General features: G+C 36.2%; 1 pseudogene; it reads right to left on the bottom strand.

Annotated features, from left to right (window-relative positions):
• LOC123255319 overlaps positions 1-22931 on the bottom strand; it is a 127055-nt pseudogene extending 104124 nt beyond the window's left edge.
• Positions 22932-25110: the final 2179 nt, after the last annotated feature.

The raw sequence follows: 25110 nt of genomic DNA, 5'->3' as shown, positions 1-25110 counted from the left end.
AGGAAGGGTCCTTCTATTCCTATATTTTTCAATGTTTTCAATAGGAATGGATGCTGTATTTTGTCGAAGGCTTTTTCAGCATCTATTGAGATAATCATGTGATTTTTGTTTGTTAGACTGTTGATATGGTCAATTATGTGGATGGTTTTCCTAATGTTGAACCATCCTTGCATTCCTGGTATAAATCCCACCGGATCATGGTGGATGATCTTCTTAATTACTTGCTGGAGTCTCTTTGCTAATATTCTATTTAAAACTTTTGCATCTATGTTCATTAGGGAGATTGGTCTGTAGTTTTCTTTCTCTGATTTTGGTCTACCTGACTTTGGAATCAGTACCATATTTGTGTCATAAAATGAATTTGGTAGGACTCCTTCTTTGCTTATCATATCAAATAATTTGTATAGTATTGGGATTAGTTGCTCTTTGAATGTCTGATAGAATTCACTTGTGAATCCATCAGGTCCTGGTGATTTTTTCTTTAGGGAGTTCTTTAATGGCTTGTTCAATTTCTATTTCTGATATGGGATTATTTAGGTATTCTATTTCTTCTGCTGTTAATCTAGGCAGTTTATATTTTTGTAAATATTTGTCCATATCTCCTAAATTGTTATATTTATTGCTATATAATTGGGCAAAATAGTTCTTAATGATTGCCTTAGTTTCCTTTTCATTAGAGATGAGGTCTCCCTTTTTAACTTTGATACTGTCAGTTTGGTTTTCTTCTTTCCTTTTTTATTAGATTGACTAGTACTTTGTCTATTTTATCTATTTTTTCAAAGTACCAGCTTCTAGTCTTATTTATTAATTCAATAGTTCTTTTACTTTCGATTTTATTAATTTCCCCCTTAATTTTTAGTATTTCTAATTTAGTTTTCATCTGGGTTTTTTTATTTGCTCGCTTTCTAATTTTTTGAGTTGCATGCCCAATTCATTAATCTCTGCACTCCTTAATGTATTAATATATGCACTCAGGGATATAAATTTCCCCCTGAGTACTGCCTTGGCTGCATCCCACAGAGTTTGGTAGGATGTCTCATCATTGTCATTCTCTTCAATGAAATTGTTGATTGTTTCTATGATTTCTTCTTTGACAAATTGGTTTTGAAGAATCATATTGTTTAATTTCCAATTCGTTTTTGATTTGTCTGTCCAGGTGTCCTTACTAATTATTATTTTTATGACATTATGATCTGAGAAGGTTACATTTATTATATCTGCTCTTTTGCATTTGTTTGCAATGATTCTATGCCCTTTTACATGGTCAATCTTTGTAAATGTACCATGTGCAGCTGAAAAGAAGGTGTATTCCTTTTTGTCCCTATTTATTTTTCTCCACATATCAATTAAATCTAATTTTTCTAGGACTTCATTCATCTCTCTTACCTCTTTCTTATTTATTTTTTGGTTTGATTTATCTAGATCTGAAAGAGGAATATTTAGATCTCCCACTATTATGGTTTTCCTATCTATTTCCTTCTTGAGCTCTGCCAGTTTCTCCTTTATGAATTTGGATGCTATACCACTTGGTGCATATATATTGAGCAGTGTTATTTCCTCATTGTTTATACTGCCTTTAATCAGGATGTAATGACCTTCCCTGTCTTTTTTAATCATATCTATTTTTACTTTGGCTTTGTCAGAGATCATGATAGCCACTCCTGCCTTCTTTTTCTCATTTGATGCCCAAAAGATTTTGCTCATACCCTTAACCTTAAACTTGTGTGTATCTACCTGCCTGATATGTGTTTCTTGTAGACATCCTATGGTAGGATTTTGGTTTCTGATCCACTCTGCTATTTGCTTCCATTTTATGAGCAAGTTCATCCCGTTCACATTCAGAGTTACAATTGTTACTTGTGTATTCACTGACATTTTTGTATCCCCCCTTAGACCGACTCCTTCTTATTACACTATTTTCTTTTACACCAGTGGTTTGCTTTGAGCTGGTATCCCTTATCCCCTCCCTTGATTGACTTCCCTTTCTGCCCCCTCCCTTGTTGTTCCCCTCTTTTTGTTTTTTAAAGACCAAATTAATTCCCTCCCCCTTCTTCTCCCTTCCCTTTTTTGGCCTCCCCACTCCCCTGTTCCCTTTGGTTTATCCCTTCTGACTTTCTCAGTAGGGTTAGATAGAGTTTTTTATCCAGATGGATAATAAAGCTACTCTTTCTTCTCTGGGTTGATTACACTGAGAGTAAGGTTTGATTATGCTCTCTTCCTCTCCTTCTTATGGTATTATTTATCCACTCCCCTTCCCATGCCCTCTTTGTGTGTAATAGAATATCTTATTTTTCTTATTTACTCAGATTTTTCTTGGTGTCCCCTACTATTCCCTCCCTATTTCCCACCCCCCATGTCTTCCTAGACCATTTAGTATCCTGTCCTCTCCCTATGAATTATTCTTCTGATTGTTATAACAGTGAATATTATAATAGTGTATAGAGTTCACTACAGAGAATTATACATAGCAATTCTCCACCTAGTAATACAGATAATTAGATCTTATTTATGCCCTTAAAGAGTCAAGCTTAAAAGACTATGAGTTTTCTTTCTTTTCCCTCTGTTTCTTATTTACCTTTTCATCTTTCTCTTGATATTTGTGGTTGAGTGTCAAACTTTCCATTTAGTCTTGGTCTCTTTTGTGCAAAAACTTGGAATTCTTCAATTCTGTTGAATGCCCATACTTTCCCCTGAAAATATATGGTTAGTTTCGCTGGGTAGTTGATTCATGGCTGAAGGCCCAGCTCTCTTGCCTTTCTGAATATTGTATTCCATGTCTTGAGGTCTTTTAGCGTTGAGGCTGCCAGATCCTGTGTGATCCTTATTGGTGCTCCTTGATATTTGAATTGTCTCTTTCTGGCTTCTTGTAAGATTTTTTCTTTAACTTGAAAGCTCTTCAATTTCGCTATTATATTTCTGGGTGTTGTCTTTTCTGGGTCCAGTGTAGAGGGTGATCTATGGATCCTTTCAATGTCTATATTGCCCTCTTGTTGTAGAACTTCAGGGCAATTTTGCTGAATAATTTCTTTTAGTATGGAGTCCAAGTTTCTATTAATTTCTGCCTTTTCTGGAAGACCAATGATTCTCAAGTTGTCTCTTCTAGACCGGTTTTCTTGGTCTGTCACTCTCTCATTGAGATATTTCATGTTTCCTTCTCTTTTATCAATCTTTTGACTTTGTTTTATTTGTTCTTGTTGTCTTGAGAGATCATTGGTTTCTAAATGTATGATTCTAGCCTTTAAGGTCTGGTTTTCAGCTTTAATGTTTTGGTTTTCTGCTATAATTTTTTGGTTTTCCTTTTCAATCTGGTCATTTTTGGTCTTCAGTTGATTTGTCTCACTTTCCAATTGCGAAATTCTGCCTTTTAAACGGTTATTTTCTTCCCAGATTTCTTCTATCTTCCTCAGCATTTCATTTTTAAACTCTTCCATAGCTTGTTACCAGCTTTCATTTTTGGAGCGAGGTTTGGATTTTTGTTTTCCCTCCTCTGTTGTCTGGATTTTCTCTGTGTAGAAGTTGTTGAGTGTTCCAGAGTTTCTCTTGATAGTCTTTTTCTTCTGGACTTCCTTAATGCTGGCCATTTTTAGCCCCGCCCCTTTTCAGCTTTGTCTTTGCACTCAGGGTCTGCCTGTGTCTTGCGGGCTCCGGTCTCCTTGTCCTCGGGGTCAGGTCTCCTGGTAGTTCCAGGTCTGCCCCTCTGCCTGAGGTTCCTTCAGCAGTCTTTGGGACTGCTTCCACTGCTGCGCTCTGGTCTGCACCAGGTCCTCACTGGAGGTCCAAGCCTGGGCTGGAGATCCTTATTCAAGCCTAGGGCACTGCCTTTGCCTGTGCAGATGCTCTTAGGGCACTGCCTTCACCCAAGAAGAAGGTAGTGAAAGTCCTTGGCCTGGAGATCTTTATTCGCACCTGAGGTGATGCCTTCAGCACTTGGGAAAGGCCGTTTTTAGAGGCCTTTGTCCTGGCCTGAGGTGGTGCCTTCACCCAAGTGTACTGGGGAAAGTCCATGGGAGCCCCCAGCCACTTGGGGTCCCTCCTCTTGCTGCACCGCAGCTACAAGCCCTGGGGCTGCCAGTGATTATCTGGTTTCCCCAATCCTGTTTTCACACTTGTGGGTTGGCTTTGTGCAAGGTGTATGGTGGGGGGGGAGGGGCTTCTTCCTCTCGCGTTTTAGTGAGAGCTGTTTCACCCCTTTATAGCATGGAAATGCCCCGATTCTGTATACCTTCAATGCTGCGCCCTATTGTGGGGTTCCTTCATTCTTCTGGACTAGTTTTTATTTCCCCTTGAGGAGTCCAGCTGCTCCTTACTCTGCCGCCATCTTAACCGGGAGTCTTTTTGTCTCAAATATTTTTAATGAAAATAATTTCACTCCTGCATGTGGATTGTAAACACTTTGGAAAATGATTTGTCTCCATGCTCAAGAAGTTCCTTCATGAATCCCATTCAGGGATCTAGTTTCATAATAATGTAATGAATGCAACCTCTTCTGGAGGTTGTATATATTAAATTTTAAAGTTGATTTATTAAAAGATTATTCAAGATTTCTAAGTTTCTAGTGGACTTCTTCCATTCTAAAAAGATGCCACAGAACTTGAACAGGGCTAAGGGCAAAGACCAAGAAATGGAGAAAAAAGTAATAGCAATTAAGGAGGTATGCTGGGCAAAAAAAATGGGATAATAGTTGGAAGGACACAGATGATCTGACTTCCTCTGGCATAATCTTATATACCTTTTCTGACATCATCAACCAATCCCTCCCAAGGATATATTTGATTGGACAATTGTTACTGATAATGTAGGCTCAGAGATCTCAATCCCTCTCTTAATACTTCATAATAGGAAGAAGCTGATTTCAGGAAGATGTCATATCTTTTCCTCCTTTCCATGTGGCTGGACCGCCATGTTTTCTAACTTGGTGGCTAGAGATGACTTACTTCATTATCTAAGAGAGTTACTGTTTACTAATACATGAGAAGTATTTCTCCACTCCATTTATAACAAAAGCCAGCCCAGTGAGATATCCTTAACCCTATTGTCCTTAAGAAAGTCAAAAGAAAGAAAGATTCAACCCAGTTTAATAGCCTGGGGCAGAGATTGTTTTGTAGCTTTAAAATAAAATTGTTTGGGGTGACCAAAGGAGAAACCATTTCTTAACAAAATATGCCAGTTCAATATTAATTTTCCATAGTGATCTTTCTGTTTTTCCTAAGATGTGTATCTCAAATTTTATAGCATATTTTGACCAGATGTCCCTTCCCTGCTATTCTTAGATAGATTTGTAAAGATTTTTGGTAGATAAAAACTATACCCTTCAAATATAGTACCCTTATTTTTCCCTAATAGAAATGATGAAGTAACAGAACTATAGCCAAGATGTCTCAATCCAAGCCTCAATAACTTTAATATAATGCCTCAAACAAAATTTTGAAGTGATAGAGCCAATAAAATGTCAAAGTGAGAAATTTTTCAACCCATGACAACTCATCCAGTAAGAAAGAGAGATCTATGAAACAAGGAAGGAAGGTGACCTGAGGTCCACCTGGATGAAATGCCAGTGGTGGGAACAAATGGTGACAACAGAAACAGAAGCAGCTTTGGAATAGTGTAAGGGGATCTAGCAATAGGTTAGAAAGAGAACACAGGATACCACTGTGCTATCACTATACACAGGGAGAGATGCTGGTTCCCAACTCTATTGCCTAAACCAACTTCTGTGCATAGTTCAAGAGCAGAGGGGAGCATTTTAAATCAAGAGGGTGTTGAAGTATCTCTTTAGGACACAAAAGTCAGACATCCTGAGAAATAGTGTCACTTCTGGTCACAAAGACCAAGATACCCTGAAGAACAGTGCCACTTTGGGTGCCAAGGGTACAAGGGCCCTAAGTAGCAATAACAATTTCAATCCCAAAAAATCATAGGCCCTTCCTGGGTAAGGACAAGTATAAAGACCAGGAAATATTGACCAAGCTTGTCCTCATATCACACCACCTTGGAAGGAACTGGCTCTGAAAAGAGAAATAGAAAAGAAAACAAAAGAAAACAAAACAACACATGATTTTTGTGCCACCAATCTTACACTGTTAAAAGAGTACAAATTTAACAGAATTTTAATATTAAAGGAAGGGGTAAAAAAATGTGCAAACTACAAAAAAAAAAAAACTTTCTTCTTAAAAAGCTAGCATGCTTACATAGAAGAGCAACCTAAGAAGGAAACAATGAAGTAAAAACAGCTCCAAGGAACATTTCAAAGAAAAAAATGTCAATTAGACAGAAGCCCAACAAGAAATACTAGAAGAAATGAATAAGAATTTTTAAAAATAAATAAGAATGGTCATTTTCTTTCTGGATTATTTATCTGCATCCTATTTGTGTCATAAAAAAGAGATTCAAAGTACATGTTCTTCCCCTATTTTCCCAAATGGTTTTTGTAGTATTGGAGTTTTTCTTTGAATATTTGGTAGACCTCACTTGTGAATCCACTTGTCACTGTGATTTTTTGCTTAGCGGATTTTTCTATGGTTTGTTCAATTTATTTTTCTATTATGGGGTTGTTTAAGTATCCCATTTCATCCTTTGTTATAAACATACTTCTCCTTACATCACACTAGCTTGGAAGAACTGAAACCAGATAGATCCCCAGAGCTAGCTCTCAGCACAGCTGCACAAAGAACTTTAAATTTAGAACAATGCTCCCTTCATACAATTACAGAACCCAACTTTATTTTTTAAATGGTGATTCCATAAATAAATTAGGTGACATAAAATAGTTTACCTCCTAGACCTATGAATAAAGAAAAATTTACATCAAAACAAGACATAAAGAACATTATAAAATGTAAAATAGATAAATCTGACCAAATTAAATTTAAAAGTTTCTACACAAATCCGAGCACTGCACCAAAAATTAAAAGGTAGAAAATAAACTGGGGATGGGGTGGTAGAACCATTCCCAAGGAGTCATAATACTGTGCACAAAGTTTCACCCAGCAATACTATTAGGAGATTTATATTCCAAGGTGATTTAAAAAAGGGGAAACGAACCTACCTAGATGAAAATATTTATAGCCGCTCTTTTTGTAGTGGTCATGAACTGGAATCTGAAGAGATCTCCATCATATAATAAAAAGGCATCAGTTTAGAAAAAAACTTAATGTAGTAAACAATTCTCTAAAAAAGGAAATACAATACCTCAAATAGGAAAATAAGTACCTAAGAAAGAATATACTGTTAAAGGGATTTTCTTAATCTCTCCCTCTGTCACCTTAAGAGGCTAGAGAGCAGGATTCCTAAATTGATCAGAACTGATAAGAGTCAGTAAGCCAGAGCTGAAGATTCTGTTACCAGGGAGACCAGGACTGAGGAAAGGAAGTAACCTGCCATCTGACAAGAAATTAGGGGAGACAGTTGGTCAGTGATGAGAGATAAGGAAATAGCTGCTGACAGTTGGGAGTCTTTTGCCTCTGGGATCTCTAGAGAGGTTGGTCTCTGAGGCAAGGATCAGCTGGAAGTTGGCTACTGACAGTTGGGCTGCTATGTAAACCTGATTGAAGAAGTGAATGAGTGGTAGCTATCTGTTATTTTAGGGAATTAGGTAGTTGTGAATAATTTATAGATAGAGTAGATTGGAATAGACCTGGCATGCTAGGCAGAAGAAACTGTCCTCAGAAGACATTTAGGAAATTTAAGGTAGTTATTAGGAATTTTAGGTATATTTATAGGATATAAGGTAAATAATCTCTCTTTCCACTTTTCTCTTTCTATCTGTACTTCTTTCTCTAATTAAAGAAAGTTTATTTTAAACTTCTCTCCTCACTTTGTCAAACTCCTTAATTTAACTCTTAAAGTATAAAACCTCAATGAAGAAAATGACTCCTTAAAAGTTAGAACTAGACAAATGGAAACTAATGGCTATGTGAGACAAAAGAAATTACTGATGAAATAGCCAGAGCTGATAAGAAAATTCAATGATCAAGTTCAACACTCAAAAGAAGCATAAAAAGATAAATGGAAAAAAAAGGAAAAAACTTAAGGGAATCAGTAGGACTAAACTAATAACATCCCTGTATGGGAAAGTGGTAACTAAGTTACTTACAATTTTTATGGTACAAGATATACCTAAAGTATTTAATATAGGTGAGGTAATCAAGAGAAATAATGGGCTTAAACTGAACACATTCCTTGTGAAGCAGGAGATATTTAAGATACTTAAGATTCTTTAAGGGAATCAAGGAAAACAATGGGGTTAAATCCATTATATTATTAGTAAGAAAGTGATAACTAAGATGCTTAAGTTATCTATGATACTTTTAATACCTAAGATACCTAAAGTACTTAGAATATCTAAGGTGCAGAAGATAGTTAGGAACTTCAGTACTATTTGGGCAATGAATAGGAGTGTTTATAGATAGAAAGCATTGATTAAAGTCAATATAATGAGATGATTTTTTAAAACTCAAGGGATAAGAAAGAGTAATATACTATGAGAAGAGAAAGGGAGAAAAAGTTTGGGGTAAAATATCTCAAATGAAGAGGCATCTAAGAATCAGTACAGTGTGGAAGCAGGTAGGTGGCTTAGTGGAAAGAGAGCCAAATCTGGAGATGGGCAGTCCTGGGTTCAAATCTCATCTCAGACATTTCCATTTCCTAGCTGTAGGACTAGGACTAGATAAGTCATTTAAACCCCCACTACCACCACCACTGCCTAGTCCTCACCAGTCTTCTGTCTTAGAACATAACATTGATTCTAAGACAAAAGATAAAGGTTAAAAAAATCACAAAGAAAACAATTGAAAAATACATAAAATGATATAAAATGAAGTGAGTAGAACAAAGAGAAAATTGTACATAGTAACTACATCACATAGGATTATCAACTATGATTTGCTTAAAAATTATAGATAAGGCTCCAGTACTTTTCCGGGAGACTTATGACAAAAAAGGATATCCTCCATCAAAGAAGGAACAAAGTCTCAATGCAAATTGAAGCATACCACTTTTTATTTCTTTCATTATTTTTTCTATAGAGTGAGATACTTAATTTCTTTCACATGAAAAACATGAAAATACGTATTGTATGATTATATACACATATATAACCTATATCATATTACATGCCTTTCTGAGGAGAAAGGAGTGGAAGGAAGAGAGAGAACATCTATTTGTTATAAGGAAATAAGGAAATGAGCAGGAGCAGGAGCTGCTGCAAAGTCATAGAAGCAGGAAAATTCCAAAATTCTAGGTAAGTGACAGTGTGAACTTCCTCTGGGAGCAGTTGAAATCTGGAAAAATTGAGAGAGTGTCTGAACTCCTTGGGTGAACTCTGGGAGTTTGACTATTTCTCCCTCTCTTGTGGCTGTCCTTCTGATAAAACTATTTGTTCCTGTGTTCCTGTGTTCTTGTGTGTATATCTGGTTGCTTCTGATTGACAGATATACCTACAGAGCTGCTAGAGACATCTAAAGCCATCTGTCAGTGAGATCCTTTCCCTTTGAGTTTTTTTTTTTCCTCTGCTTACCCTCCAACCTTTCCAACTCTATTGACCATCTAAGGGAGGAATTTGGTTAGAGAGATGTATGTATTGTAGGAACTGGGACTTTTAGGTAGAGAGGTTATTGATAGAGCAGATACCAACTTTAAGAAGATAACAACTGGATTTTGTGGGAGGTTTATTTATAGTCCTTAATTAAATCATCCCATTTCCCTTCCCTTTCTTCCCTTACCTTAAATAAATTCTGTTTTATATCATTTCTGTATCATGTAAGATTTGTCCTGTTGGCCTTCCCAAACCCTGAGATACTTCTGATTACTGGTCCTAACAATCATTCCTTGACTATCTGAAATCCCCAATTCCACCAAGTATCATTTAAATACCTATTTCAGATGGAAAAAATGAGAAAATCAATATTTAAGAATTAAATTGGTATGTAAAAATCAGCATGAATATTTGGACTTCAGAAATATGAAGACAATATTAATCAGAACTTCATTTATTCTTTTATTTGTTGATTTGATATGTGACAGACAAAATTTACATCTGTACATAGATTTTTCAGATAATTGTTATTTTAAATTTTTTATTTTTTTAGATTGCATGTTGATGCCATTTTTTAACCCTTAACTTCTGTGTATTGTCTCCTAGGTGGAAGAGTGGTAAAGGTGGGCAATGGGGGTCAAGTGATTTGCCCAGGGTCACACAGCTGGGAAGTGTCTGAGGCAGGCTTTGAACCTAGGATCTCCGGTCTCTAGGCCTGACTTTCAATCCACTGAGCTACCCAGCTGTCCCCTTGATACCATTTTTAACAATCATTTATTTTACAATCCATTTTCTCTATCTTCTCACACCACATGTTATCATGTAATACATATTTCCACATTTCTCATGTTTTGAAAGAAGACACAAATTATTTCCACTAGAGAAAAATTCATGGTAGAAATAAAGTAAGAATGGTATGCTATAATATTCATTAAGATTCTGTCAATTTTTATGAGTCCCTTGGAGTTGTCCTGGATTTTTGCATCTTATAATAGTTAAATCATTCACTGTTGATCATTGTACATTATTGCTGTCATCTAGTACAAAGTTCTACTCACTTCACTGTATATCACTTCTTAAAAGTCTTTCCAGGTTTTTCTTTTGTATATGCATGTGTGAGATCATCTTGTTGTCTTTTCTTATGGCACAGTATGATTCTATTACAATCATCAGATAACTGGTTATTAAATATTTAGTAATAACATAGCAAGAACTAACATTTACATAATAATTACGATAAGCCCTATAGTTACTGTTAAACATTTTACATTTATCTCATTTGATACTCAGAATACCCCTGAGAAATAGTAATTGCTATTATTATCCCCATTTTACAGATGAGGAAACTGAGGCAAATATAAATAGAAGTTAAATGATTTGCCTAAGGTCTAGACTAGTGATGGGCAACCTTTTGAGCTTGGCGTGTCAAAATTCACCAAAAACCCAATTATAACTCGGTGGTGTGTCACTTTGAGAAAAAAAAACATAATTCCATGCTATTTATAGTTTAAATAACAAAAAAGTATAATTGTAATATACAATTTTATTTAATAAACCAAAAACTAATTATTTAACTTACCTGCTTAGTGACTTCTTTGTTAATCTGTCAGTTGGTTACTTTTGTTAGTCTTGATATTATTTAACTTGTGTGGGGTACTGTGAACTAAGATAAGTTAGGGGGAAGGAGAATTCTTTAAGTAAACTGCCCATTAGTGACATTTTATTGCTGAATTACATTGGCTAATTAAAATTCAACTACACTACAGCAAATGTTTCATCTTCAGCATACAGTCTCATGAGGCCACATGTCATCAAAAATGGCTACATGTGTCAGTGTTGACACACATGGAATAGTTTTGCCATCAGGGGTCTAGACCTAGTAAGTGTCTGAGGCTGGGTTTAAATTCAGGTCTTCCTGATTATAGTCCTAGTGGTTATCCAGTGTCTCAGTCCTCCTCATCCCTGACTAGGATCCATGACTTTTTTCTTTTAAATATTTATTAATATTCATTTTTAACATGGTTACATGATTCATGCTCCTACTTTCCCCTTCACCCTCCTCTCTCACCCCACCCATGGCTGATGCACTTTTCCACTGGTTTTAACATGTGTCATTGATCAAGACCTATTTCCAAATTGTTGTTGTTAGTTGTATTGGTGTGGTAGTTTCAAGTCTACATCTCCAATCATGTCCGCCTCAACCCATGTGTTCAAGCAATTGTTTTTCTTCTATGTTTCCTCTCCTACAGTCCTTCCTCTGAATGTGGGTAGCATTCTTTACCATAAGTCCCTCAGAATTGTCCTGTGTCATTGCATTACTGCTGGTACAGAAGTCCATTACATTCGATTTTACCATAGTATATCAGTTAAACAATATGGTACTGGCTAAGAGATAGAAGGGAGGATCAGCAGAATAGACTTGGGGTAAATGACATCAGCAAGACAGTGTATGATAAACCCAAAGAGCCCAACTTTTGGGACATGAATCCACTATTTGACAAAAACTGCTGGGAAATTTGGAAAACAATATGGGAGAGATTAGGTTTAGATCAACATCTCACACCCTACACCAAGATAAATTCAGAATGGGTGAATGACTTGAATAAAAAGAGGGAAACTATAAATAAGTTAAGTGAACATAGAGTAGTTTAGTTGTCATATCTCTGGGAAAGGAAAGATTTTAAAACCAAGCAAGAGTTAGAGAAAATTACAAAATGTAAATTAAATGGTTTTGATTATGTTAAACTAAAAAGCTTTTGTACAAACAAAAACAATGTCATCAAAATCAGAAGGGAAACAACAAATTGGGAAAAAAATCTTTATAACAAAAAACTCTGACAAAGGTCTAATTACTCAAATATACAAGGAGCTAAATCAATTGTACAAAAAATGAAGACATTCCCCAATTTGATAAATGGGCAAGGGACATGAATAAGCAATTTTCAGATGAAGAAATCAAAAGCATCAATAAGCACAATGAGAAAGTGTTCTAAATCTCTAATAATTAGAGGAATGCAAATCAAAACAACTCTGAGGTATCACCTCACACCTAGCAGATTGGCTAAAATGAAAGAAGGGGAGAGTAATGAATGCTGGAGGGGATGAGGCAAAATTGGGACATTAATACATTGCTGGTGGAGTTGTGAACTGATCCAACCATTCTGGCTGGCAATTTGGAACTATGCTCAAAGGGCTATAAAAAAGCCTACCCTTTGATCCAGCTATACCATTGTTGGGTTTGTACCCCAAAAAGTTCATAGATAAACACACTTGTACGAAAATATTTATAGCCACACTTTTTGTGGTGGCAAAAAACTGGAAAAAGAGGGTATGTGCTTCAATTGGGGAATGGCTGAACAAACTGTGGTATATGCTGGTGATGGAATACTATTGTGCTCAAAGGAATAATAAAATAGAGGAATTCCATGTGAACTGGAAAGACCTCCAGGAATTGATGCAGAGCAAAAGGAGCAGAGCCAGAAGAACACTGTACACAGAGGATCCATGACTATTGACTCCAAATTCAAATCCAGTTTTCAGAAGTACCTTAATTAAAGAAAGAGAGAGAGAGAGAGAGAGAGAGAGAGAGAGAGAGAGAGAGAGAGAAAGGAAGGAAGGAAGGAAGAAAGGAAGGAAGGAAGGAAGGAAGGAAGNAGAAAGAAAGAAAGAAAGAAAGAAAGAAAGAAAGAAAGAAAGAAAGAAAGAAAGAAAGAAAGAAAGAAAGAGAGAGAGAGGCTAGGTGTGGGGTGAGGAGATGAGGTTTTAAATCCCTGGGCATAAAAAGAAATATCTACCTAAAAATGGTTAAATATCAACATCTCTTAAGCTCATTTTATTGATTTCCTAAGCACTGTGGTTTTCAATAGTTACTGATTTATTTGATTTTTTTTATGTGCTGTACTCTGTTTAGATCAAGTTTAAAGTGTCTAATGCTGTAGGTATCTTTCAAATTACAAGAATGGTTCTAGCAACCCTAAAATAAATAACAATTAACTTTGGAGGGAATATTTAATGTGGCCAGAGTGTAGCCTTTCATTTAAAGTTTTCCAATTAATTAGAATTAAAAAGAAAGTATTTCAAGAGAAATTATATTAACTTAAGTGAATTTCATAGGGCAGAGTGAAGAATTCCATCATCCATCATCTTCCCTTTCAAGTGTTTTGTAGCATGAAAATAAATTGGGTTTGGTCTTTGACATTTCTATTATTCTTACTGACATTTTGGTAGCTGACTGAGAAATTCTATCTAATTTTTAAGGAAGGAATTGAAGTAAAAGGTATGCATATTCCATGAAGTATCTGAAATTTTCCTTCTTTAATAACTTCTGGTAGTAAAAAAGACAAAAAAAGAACATATCATTATTATTTAAAATATCTGAAACTTTATGTGTAAGCAGCATGATTCAGTATCTAATTAATGCTAAGTCTGACTCTGAAACTATAAGAGAATTTGTGAAACTATCTTCAAAAACATACAAAGGATTAAGATAATATTTTCCTATCAGAAGTGAAATTTGATTGAGATAGAGTATTACATGATACAGAGGTGGAATTGTAATCAGGAAGATCCAGATTCAAATTCTGTCCTAGATAATTACTAGTTTTATGACCCTAGCAATTGACTCTAACTCTCTATGACCCAGTTTCTTCTTCTATTAAATAAAGAAGTTACTCCATAAAGTCTGAACTTATGGTATTATGATTTTCCAATATAATTAATTTTACATTTTAATATTCTTTGCATTCAAACAAATCTATTAGGTTATACATATATTACCACTCAAAACCTATTTCTACATTATTCAATTGTTTTTTCTTTAAACAGTGGATTTGGGACAATTACATTTCACAGAGATTGCTTCCCTTGCTTCGTCATCAGTTTTTTTCAGTCCTGTCCAACAATTCATGATCTCATTTCAGTTTGTTATGACAAAGATACTGGAGTAGTTAGCCATTTCCTTCAACTTATTTTACAGATGAGGAAACTGAAGCAAACAGGGTTAAGTGACTTGCCCAGGGTGACATAGCTTCTGTGTATAACCAGATTTGAACTCTAGATGAGACTTCCTGACTCTTGACCTGGAACTCTTTCCACTGCATTACTTAGCCTCCCCTCTTTTTTGAATGGAGTACAGCTAATATATGTCACTTCCTTTTGTGATGGACATAGAATCTTAGCTGCTGGGTCAGTCTACTAATAGGTGTGGCCACTCCTGTACTTGTTCCTTTGAGCTCCACTGTCTTACCAAGTTTGGCTATTGTGAGTATCCTTACATTGCTAGGGACTCCTATTGCTGGGTCCCTGTTGACTGTTCTTAGTTTTCAAGGCTCACAAGGTCTTACGATCCCCTGTTGTCATTCATCTAAAATCAGAAAAGAATAAACATAGCAAAGATAGAAGAAATAAAAGAGCTATGAGTTTCAGGCTGGTTCTGCCTGGGTGAAATGAGGAAGGAGATACCCCATCTAGGATCTTATAGGACTTCTTGTTTTCACCACCCTCATCTCTGGCCCCAGAAGGAAGAGCTTTGTTTATTTAATGGGTCAGAAACAAGAACATGGAAATGAAAAATGCTTGGAATCTTAAGGGTTCTGGTCCCCAGGAACCAAATGGAGGTTTGAAATTGGGTAGGAACATAAGACATATATCCTTTCAAGATTAAAACTTGAATTCTTTGTATTTCTTTATTCCCTCTCAGATATCTTGGGGCTGGACCTTCCCATTTCTTTTGCTTCTGCTTAGATGCATGCTTCACTATGGTGTCACTAAAAGTCCCTCTTCTCTACCTTGGTTTGTTATTCCTATATGTGCTCCTAATTATTTCAGGGTCATAGTGAAGGCATTTAGCTCAAATTCTTCTAGGGTCACTTCCAACCTATGCAATTCAGAGTAGGACCATTCTAGCTTATCACCATGAACATAGCATGAATACAGGTGGATCCCATCATGGCTCTTCCACTGACTCACTGCTCCCCAAATCCTCTTCAATCTTCTTTTGAGTTCTGTGGGAAGCCAATAAGAGAATAGATAAAAATCTGAGACTCCTCTTTTGACCTCTTTTGTGTTCCTTGTGATTTCTTCTTGAAAAGTATTATGGCCTTACTGAAAAGCTTTAAGTTCCTATCAAACCTGAATTTAAAGGGTTAATACTGTTAGCACAGCAAGGAATGCTGCTGCCTGTCATAGCTAAGGCCAATATACTCCCCAACTTGGCTTTCTGATAAGAACCTGGTCAAAATTCAGCCTTGGCCTTGGTCTATTCTGAAGCCAATGTTTTGTGTTTTGATGTGACATAATTTGTAACTTCTGCACATCTGCAAAGTTTCGGGGGGGTTCTTTTGTGTGAAATGAGTCTTGAAATATATATATATATAATAAACTCCATGCTCCTGGAACCAGAGCTGGAAGCATGAAGTAAAAGATATTTCCCTTGTCCAGTCCTTATTTCCTTATCAACTAAACTGTCATCAGATTATCAGAGATGATAAAAAGATCTCCACAGAGTTCCATCAGTTCAGGCATCTTCATCCCAGCTGGCATTGATGAGAACTTCTTCCTCTTCTCATAAGACCACTGTCTACATGGATAATGAAACCTGTTTAATCAAGTTTATCTTTAACATTCTTTTCCTCCTCCTCTCCTTCTGAGGATTCCTGATCACAAGGCTCCAGATCTTCCCAAGTATGTCACCATGTCTGGTCAATCTCTCCTTCTTCATAGACTGGACTTCTGCTGTGTTGGTTCTGAACTCATCTCCATAGAGCAGTTTCCCAGACTCATAGATAAAAGGTTTACCTCACTCTTTGGAATGGTAATCAAAGGAACAACTCTCATAAATTGGAGAATTGAGTTCAAGGATCTTCAGTTTGGAGTAGGAAAAGAGAGAACATTACTGCATAGAAATTACCATGGAGCAGGAACTTTGTGGGTATTTGGTCCAACTGGCATCTCCAATGAAATCATAAGCTTGTTAGACAAATCTCAGGCCTGCTTCTCCTTCAATAGAATCTCGAACTTTTTCCTGTCATAGTAAAAGTCTTCCAAGAATGATTAGTTTTGGCTTGTTCTGACACTTGAAGAAGGCACTGTGGAATTTCTAGTAGTCAACATCAATCTTCCCCATCTTAGGATGAACCTTCTCTTACATTTTAGACTTCATCATCTTCTTTTCTTTCTTCTGGAGAACTTTACATTTTCTAAATTCCCCTTAATTTTAAATAATCTGGAAACTCAAATAGTGTCTTCTCAATACCCCATTTGTCCTGAAGATATTTGTGCTTAAAGCATCAGTGGTGTGGTACAGCACTGAGCTCTTTCTGGCTTTAAGGTTCAACAATAAAATGGGGCCTTGGGCCATCACTTCATGAGTCTCCACCATATCTGAACAGTCCATCAGTTGCTTCAGTTCTGCCATAGTAAAATGGTTCTTCTTTTTGGAGAGTTTGGGATCCTCTCCTGCTTGTCTTCACTACTGTCCTTGTCATTTTCTTTCATTCCTCCTCAAAGTCCTTCTTCTTGAGGACTACAGAGCTGTCTAGTTTGTTCAATTCCTCTGGCTCATTCTCTTTTTCTTTCTTCATGTCATTGGTTAGCTTGAAAGCTTCAAAAATCCTCTTTAATGAAGATTAAGTTGGGTTCACAGGCCTTGGGATCTTCAGTCACTTACTCAATCTCTACTGAGGCAGCAAAAGAGGCTGTGCCAAATGGACATGGTGCCACTTTCTCTCAGCCCCTCAGATGTTCAGAGGAAGTACTGGGCCCTGCTATTTTACATAGGGGTTTCTTCTTTTTGCTGCTTGGTCGCTTTACAATTATTCTCTTAGAGCAAAACACAATGTCTTCCTCAGTCTCAGAAACTGAGAACCCCAGGGATGATCTTGTGTCTGTCTCCAAGTCCTCTTCATTGTGCACTGATATCAGCTATTTCTGTCAAATCTTCTTCAGCTGCAGGATCTCTAAAGTCTAGGGCCATATGACATGCAGAAGCCTCTCTTTGGGCACACACAGGCCCCTTGTTTAGCTGACTGGGAGCCAGGCCTTGTCCCTGAATGCAGGGGTGAGGGGAGACATTCTAGCCTCTTTTTATCATCCCAAGGCCTGATTACAGGCCTTTGGCCCTGAAGCCAAAAGCTGCCTCACAGTTATGTTGCTTCCTCCCCAAGGTGGCAACCTCCAGAAGCAGCAAGGCCTGTCCTAAGGGGCATTTGGGGCTAGTAGCCTGGCTCCAAGCCTCAAATGCAATGGGAGGGAATAGGGCCCTGGAGCTTCCTCATGGAACTTAACCCTGTTCCCAGCCTCACCTACTAATGCAGAGGTGGGTAGGACACTGCATGGAATTAGAGGGCCAACAGAGCAAGGCATTCAATGGGGGTGGGCATAGACATACAGTCTGGAGGTAGGTAAGGTAGAATGGCATGGGGTCCCCAAAGGCTTGCCATCTAGAGTATAGGGTATCTTGGGACTTATGCTGTGGCCATCTATGTGTCTGTTTTCTTTTCCATAGTGGGTGGGATCCCTGGAAGACTGGGGCCTGGAGCTCCAACTCGGGGAACAAGGGCTTAGAAACCTGTAGGAGCTATAAATTGAGGACATATTGGGAACTGGGCCCCAATGGAGCCCATGTCTTATGAGGGCCAAGGGATTGAGGAATCTATCTTTTCCATCTCTTGCTATTATTCTTGTTCTGAGAATACAGCTGCCTGCTTGGTCCTTTCCTTCTGCTACATTAGTAAGGTGGCTTGCTAGCAGGCCATCTGTAGTCACTCCTCAACAGACCCACAGTGTCAGTAACCTAGGTGGGGGAGGTGGGAGACCTAAATTCACTGTGTGTGATCCTATTTCCATGGAGAAAATAAATCCTAAGCTTGGTGACCATGGGGGCTGCATTTATAGCATGGTTAGGAATGGATAGGAATTAGGTGAGAAGCTTCTAGGACTTCTTACTTTCAACTGTGGTTCAAATCATGGGCTAGATGACTATGGGGATATTAATTGATTCACTGATATTGAGGAAAATTCCCAAGAATAGGGCTCCAGAATTATGGCATTAGAAAAAGTAAACCTTATCCTATCAGGGATACCCCCCAGAACTCTGAAGATAGTAGCATACTTCTTCTGGGGACTTGCCCTTCCAAATTTAAATAAGAATTGGTATAGTAACCCCAGAACATGGATTACGTATGAAAATTAGTATCTCTGTACTTAGGATACTGGAAAGAATACTAGATTTAGATTCAGAAAAGTCAAGATTCACATTTTATTTCATGTACTTATTTGATAATTAAAACATAACATTACCTCTAAGTTTCCATATTTGTTTTGACATTGTTGTAAAGAATAAATGAGATAATGTACATACTTAAAATTCTTATACAAGCTACTCCTATTTCTCTTAGTATTATTTTTTAGAATGTCTAAATATGGGGGCAGGGAATCAAAGTCATTTGATGCTAATTGAAAGTTTAGTATTTTTATAATCTAATTGGTTCAGGCACTCCTTTTAACCATGTTGATGACAACACAGCCACACATCCCTGTCCATACACTTCTACCAAACTTCCATAGGGAATTTACTCTAAATGCTAAAAAACTTTTTTGGAAGTCCATTGAATTAATACCAAAATAGGAAGTGCTAAAAGAAATATCTTTATCTCTCCCTCTGTCTCTTTAAGAGGCAAAGAAGAGGCAGGAATAGAAACATTTCTAAGTAAGAGTAGTCAGTCGAAGATTCCGGTTACCTAGGAGACAAGGAGAGTATAAAAAGAGAGATGGTTAAGAGAGAGGACTCTTTGTTTCTCTGAATTTCTAGAGAGCAGTAGGGCAGTCTGTCTTTGTCTCTGTCAGTCTGACAGTTGGACTATTGACTATTGGGATTAGAAAACCAGATTTAAGGATATTGTTGGTAATTAATGCTTATAGATTAGCTTAGGTAGTTAGGTAGGGAATATAATTTTAGGTAGATAGTGTAGAGAAGTTAGGCCTGACCTGGCTGAGGCAGAAGCACCTGTCCTCTAAGACAGATTTACGGTTTTTAGAAATTTTAGTTAGGATTGATATTTTAGTATAGCTATAAGATATTAGATTAATAATCTCACTATCCTCTTTCCTATTTCCTATCTGAACTTCTTCCCAAAATAAACTAAGGGTTTTGTGTTTTACCAAACTGCTCTTCTCACTTTTTGTCAAACTCCTACCCAAAATTTAACCCTTCACAAAAGGCAAGGGTTAGAGATCTTAAGCATTTCTCCCAACATTAGCTAGTGAGCATAGTGCCTAAGTAACAGAGAAGACCCACTTGGTTTTAAGAAGTTAATTTGGCTTAAAAATTTAAATTATCTTAAATATAAAAGAAAGGTGTTGAATGAAATGATCCATGTCATCCCCAGAGCCTATCATCAATGAGTTTATTTTACTACTCAATCTCAATTTGGGACATTTAGTGTATTTTCCCAGATAGTCATGATGCTAGGTGGAAAAATCTTCATCTGGGAATGTGGATAGCATGTCAGTCCTGGTCTTCTTCTTGAATTCAAAATTGGCCTTAAATACTTAATAACTGTGAAACCCTGGGTAAATTACTTGATCCTGTTTGCCTCAGTTCTCCCATCTGTAAAATGAGCTAGAAAAGGAAATGACAATCTTTGCAAAGAAACCCCCAAAATGGAGTTACAGAGTCAGACACAACTGAAAACAACCGAACAAGGACAACAAATATTTTGGCAACATATAAAATATTTCTTTAAACCTTATGTTACTTGAAAATTTGATACATAGGGGGCAGCTGGGTAGCTCAGTGCATCTAAGAGCCAGGTCTAGAGAGTGGAGGTCCTAGGTTAAAATCTGGCTTCAGACACTTCCAAGCTATGTGACCCTGGGCAAGTCACTTAAACCCCATTGCCTAACCTTTACAACTCTTCTGCCTTAGAACCAGCGAGTAATTAACTTTAAAAACACTTTAGATTTTTAAGACAAAAGATAAGGGTTTTTAAAAAAAGAAAATTTGATATACAAATCAATAATACTTTCATTTAAATAATTTATTAAGATATTCAAAAGAAAGTCAAGGTAAGAACTACGAGAAGTGTTGCAGATCCAGATTCACATTGATTCATTTATTAACACTTAAGGTTTCATAAAAGCATACCTGGATTCAGTTTTCATTCCTTTCTTTTAACATTTGTATTCAAAGATATCTAACATTCTTGAAATCCAGGTATGCTTATCTATGGCATCATCCAACTTTTAGCTATGTACAAAAAGGAAATGAGAATCATATAGATCACTGGTATAAAACTCAAATAACGAGAGGGGCCACTAAACTATATAAATGAATCCATGTGGGCCACATATTGTCTTGGTTATAAAACGTGTTATCATTTGTGTTAAATTGTATTTTTTTCTAAATATATCCCCAATACATTTTCATCTAGTTCAGACAAAATTCTAGTATCCTATGGGTTAAATATGGTCTGCCATCTGTGTGTTTGACTCCATAAATATAGCCAACCTTTGATCTGTCCAATTTGGCTCAGTTACTACCACTTTACTATATCATAAAATGTCCATTTAAAAATTTTATTACTCATTTTAACAATTTTTTAAAAAATGTTGATTTCTAAATTCTCTCCCTGTCCTTTACTCCTTCCCTATTCATGGGGAAGGCAAGCAAAATGATATCAATTACACATGTGAAATCATGCAAAATTATATTTCCATATTAGTCATATCACAACAAAAGCAAAAAATAAAGAAATAGAAAAAATTATACTTCAGTTTGCATTCAGATTTCATCAGTTGTTTTTCTCTTCTTCTAGTGTGGACAGCATTTCCTTGGGAATTATTTTGGATCATTTTATTGATCAGAATAGCTTAGTTTTTCACAGTTGATCATTATTACAGCATTACTTTTACTGTGCCAATATCTCCAGGTTCTTCTCATTTCACATTTCATTAGTTCACATGGGCCTTGCCATGTTGTTTGTTTATTTCTTTATTTTAATTCTAAAACCAACCTCTTTGCTACTTCTTCTAGTACCATAAATTACAATTATATGTCACAACTTTAGGCATTCCCAATTGATAAGCATCCTTTCAAAATCCAATTCTTTAATGGTTCTTTTGTTGGTATAAATGTTTTTATATATATAGGGTTTTTACCTTTTTAAATCTCTTTGGGCTACAGATGTAGTATCAGTAAGGCCACCCAGCAAAAATCTTTCCTCGGCCAGGAAAAGATAGATAGTTAGATGTTGATGTTGATGTTGTTGTTGATGATGTTGTTGATGATATTTTTGTTGTGGATGATGATAATGATATTGATGATGTTGATGTTGATGACATAGACTTTGACATTGATGTTGATGATGTTTTTTGTTTCTTTGTTTGTTTTTTGCTTGGTATTCCTTAGTCCTCTTCTGTTTCTTTTGCTCTTTGTTCATTACCTGGATAGAAGTTGTCAATTACAATTTCTTTTTTATTTTTCTGTTTTGTTTATTCATATTTTTCCTTCTTTCCCCCCTTTCATTAGCTGTAATCTTGATCCTCTGATTATTTGCTAGATCTCTGGGTTTGGGCTATTCTGTCCTGAAGGGGCTTCTTCTCTGCTCTGCTTATTGACTAGATTAGATTGATGGAGTATTAATGAGTCCTGAGGCCAGATTTTCCCCAGCTGGCAGCAGACTCTGAAGATGCAGGTGAAGGTGTGGAGGCTGAAGGGAGCTGTGCTTCCCACCCTATTATCAAGGTATTCTTTAGTGGTTGCAGCCTTTGCCCTAGGATCCAAGTCAGCAAGATTCTTATGGTAGCTCTCAGTGCAGTGGGTGAGGTAAGGGTTTTGGAGATTGTAGTAATTATATTTTTAAAAGAAAGGTTTAAATTAATGCAGTAAATCTAGCTGCTTCCTCATTTCACTGTAACTTTATAAGCTAGCATTTTGCAATAGGATGTTATTCATCAAGTAAGCAGAAAACCTATCAACCATATAATGCATTACTGGAGGATGAGTAATAAGGTTCTTGGAAATATATGGACCTGTTGACTGTGGGTCATTACCATATAGGGCACATTGGAAGGAGTAGTGGTGACTTCAGATCTCTTATGACCAATGAAGAAAATTATATATCTCTAAAGACACTAGAGCACCATCCACAGAGAGAAAGATATCTAGACCTGCTAGAAAATATATCTAATCTAGGGATAAAAAAGATGTTTTGAAGAGATAATATAAGACATTGTATGTTGTAAATTTAGAGTATATAAACAAGAGAAAAACCTTCAATTTTCTTACATGGAAGGAAATATAATGACCCAGCTTTGCAGAGAGGCATTATCTCTCAATTAATATGTTATTGGCTTGGTGCTTCACCTTTTTGTTTTCTTTCAGATCAGTTGAAATATTCATCATAGCCTAAAGAACTATGGATGGAAGCTTGCAGTATTATACAAGAGGCAATAATAAAAAACTATTCCCCTCTTTCCCCCCCAAAAAAAGTAAGAAAGCAAAATGACTAATGAAACATTTCACATACCTGAGAAAGAAAGGTAAAGAAAGGGGAAAGGAGAAAGGTACTCAGTTAAACTCAGAATTACAGAAAGTAGGAAGGAGAAATAAAAATATTTTCTTAGATGAATAATGCTAAGAAAAGAAGACAATGAACGAAAAAGACAACATATCTCTTCAATAACATTAGAAATATCAAGATAATATTTTATGTAAAAATGAGAATGATAAAATGGCAAGGATTTAACAAAAGTAGAAGAATATGTAGTAGAATATAATCTAAATCCCAACAACCTGGAGAATGGGGTAAAGTAAGTCTAAGGAAGCAGTTCTAATTTTGAGGCTAGTGGAGATAGTAGAATTCTAGTTAAGATTATGCTATTAAAGTTTATATTCAATATGACAGAACATTTGGAAAACTCTGTAGTGGTCACTGAATTGGAAAAGATCAGTTTATGTCACAATGCTTAAGAATGGTAATGTCAAAGAATGTTCAAATTACTGAACAAGTACATTTATTTCACATGTCAAAAAAACTATGATTAAGATACTGTCATCTAGGCTTCAACAATATCTGAATTAAGAATTAATAGAACAAATTGGTTTTTAAAGAGACAGAACAACTAAAGACCAAATTGTCAACATTTATAGGATGATGGAGAAAGCAATGAAATTTTGGGGTGGGGGAAGATATTTCAGGTTTTTTGACTACACTAAAAGATTTGATTGTGTTGATTAAGACAAATGTTGCAAGTCCTCACAGAGATGGGATTATAGATTATTTTCCTTTTCTCCTGAGGAACCTGAGCAACAGTGAGAACTAAGCATTAATTAACTAAGATGTGGAGTATAGTTCACAAAATGCCAGACTCAATGAAACTAGGGTTACATTATTATGCCAACAATCTCAGATACCCAGATAAAACCACTATGATGACATAAAGGGAAGAAAAATTAAAAAGTCTTTTGATGAGAGTTGAATGACAAGAAGGTAAAAGTTGGATTGAAACTTTACATTAAATAAAGATCATGGCAAATGATCCCAACACTTTCAGCCAAATAGAGGAAAAAATGGGAGCAGTGGATGCTTTTATATTCTTGGTCTCAAAGATCACTGCAGTTCGTGACTGCAGCCTTGGAATTAAAAGTTGCTTATTCCTTGGAAGTAAGCTATAGCAAATCTATACAGCATAAAAAGCAGAGGCATCATCTCCATATGGTCAAAACTATGGTTTTCCCAGTAGTAAGATAATCGAATGTAATAGACTTTTCTACTAGCAGCAATGCAATGATCCAGGACAATCTAGAACTTATGAGAAAGAATGCTATCCACATCCAGAGAAAGAATTGTGAGAACTGAAACGCAGAAGAAAACATATGATCAATCTCATGGTATTATAGGGATATGATTGGTGTTTTGGTGTTATAAGATCATTCTAGAGCAAATATGAATAATATGGAAATAGGTTTTGAACAATGATACATGTATAGCCTAGTGGAACTGCTTGTCAGCTCCAGGAGTTGGGGAAGGAAGAGAGGGTGGAAATCATGAATCATGTAACCCTGGAAAAATATTTTAGATAAATAAATTTAAAAAAAAAAGAAATCAATTCGGTCTAATCATTGGAAGGTCACATACTTAAGATGAAGCTTAAAACTAGAGCTATTTAATAAGAAGATCATTTTTATTAGCAAAGACCCTGAAGTTGGTAAGAATTGAAGACAAAAGAAGAAGGGGAAGGACAGAAGATAAGATGTTTAGATTGTGTCATGGAAGCAATGGATATTACTTTGGAAATATTTCAGGAGACTGTGAAGGATAGAATGGCCTAGCATGCTGTGGGTTCATGGGGTCATGATAAGTCAGCCATGACTAAACAATTGAAGAAAAACTCAGTCTCTATCTCAAATTGTCTCTGTCTTTTTATACTATATATAGAAATTGATACAGATATATTATGTATATATACATATATGCATATGTGTATATTCACATGTGTATTTGCATATCAATACATATTTTTGTCTCTGCCTCTCCCTACTTCCCTTTCTCATTCAAAAGAAACACTTCCTGACTTTG

This window comes from Gracilinanus agilis, chromosome 1, assembly GCF_016433145.1.
Source record: "Gracilinanus agilis isolate LMUSP501 chromosome 1, AgileGrace, whole genome shotgun sequence".
Taxonomy (NCBI): domain Eukaryota; kingdom Metazoa; phylum Chordata; class Mammalia; order Didelphimorphia; family Didelphidae; genus Gracilinanus; species Gracilinanus agilis.
Note: the sequence above shows the minus strand (reverse complement) of the source record. Positions and strands in the feature narration are given on the sequence as shown.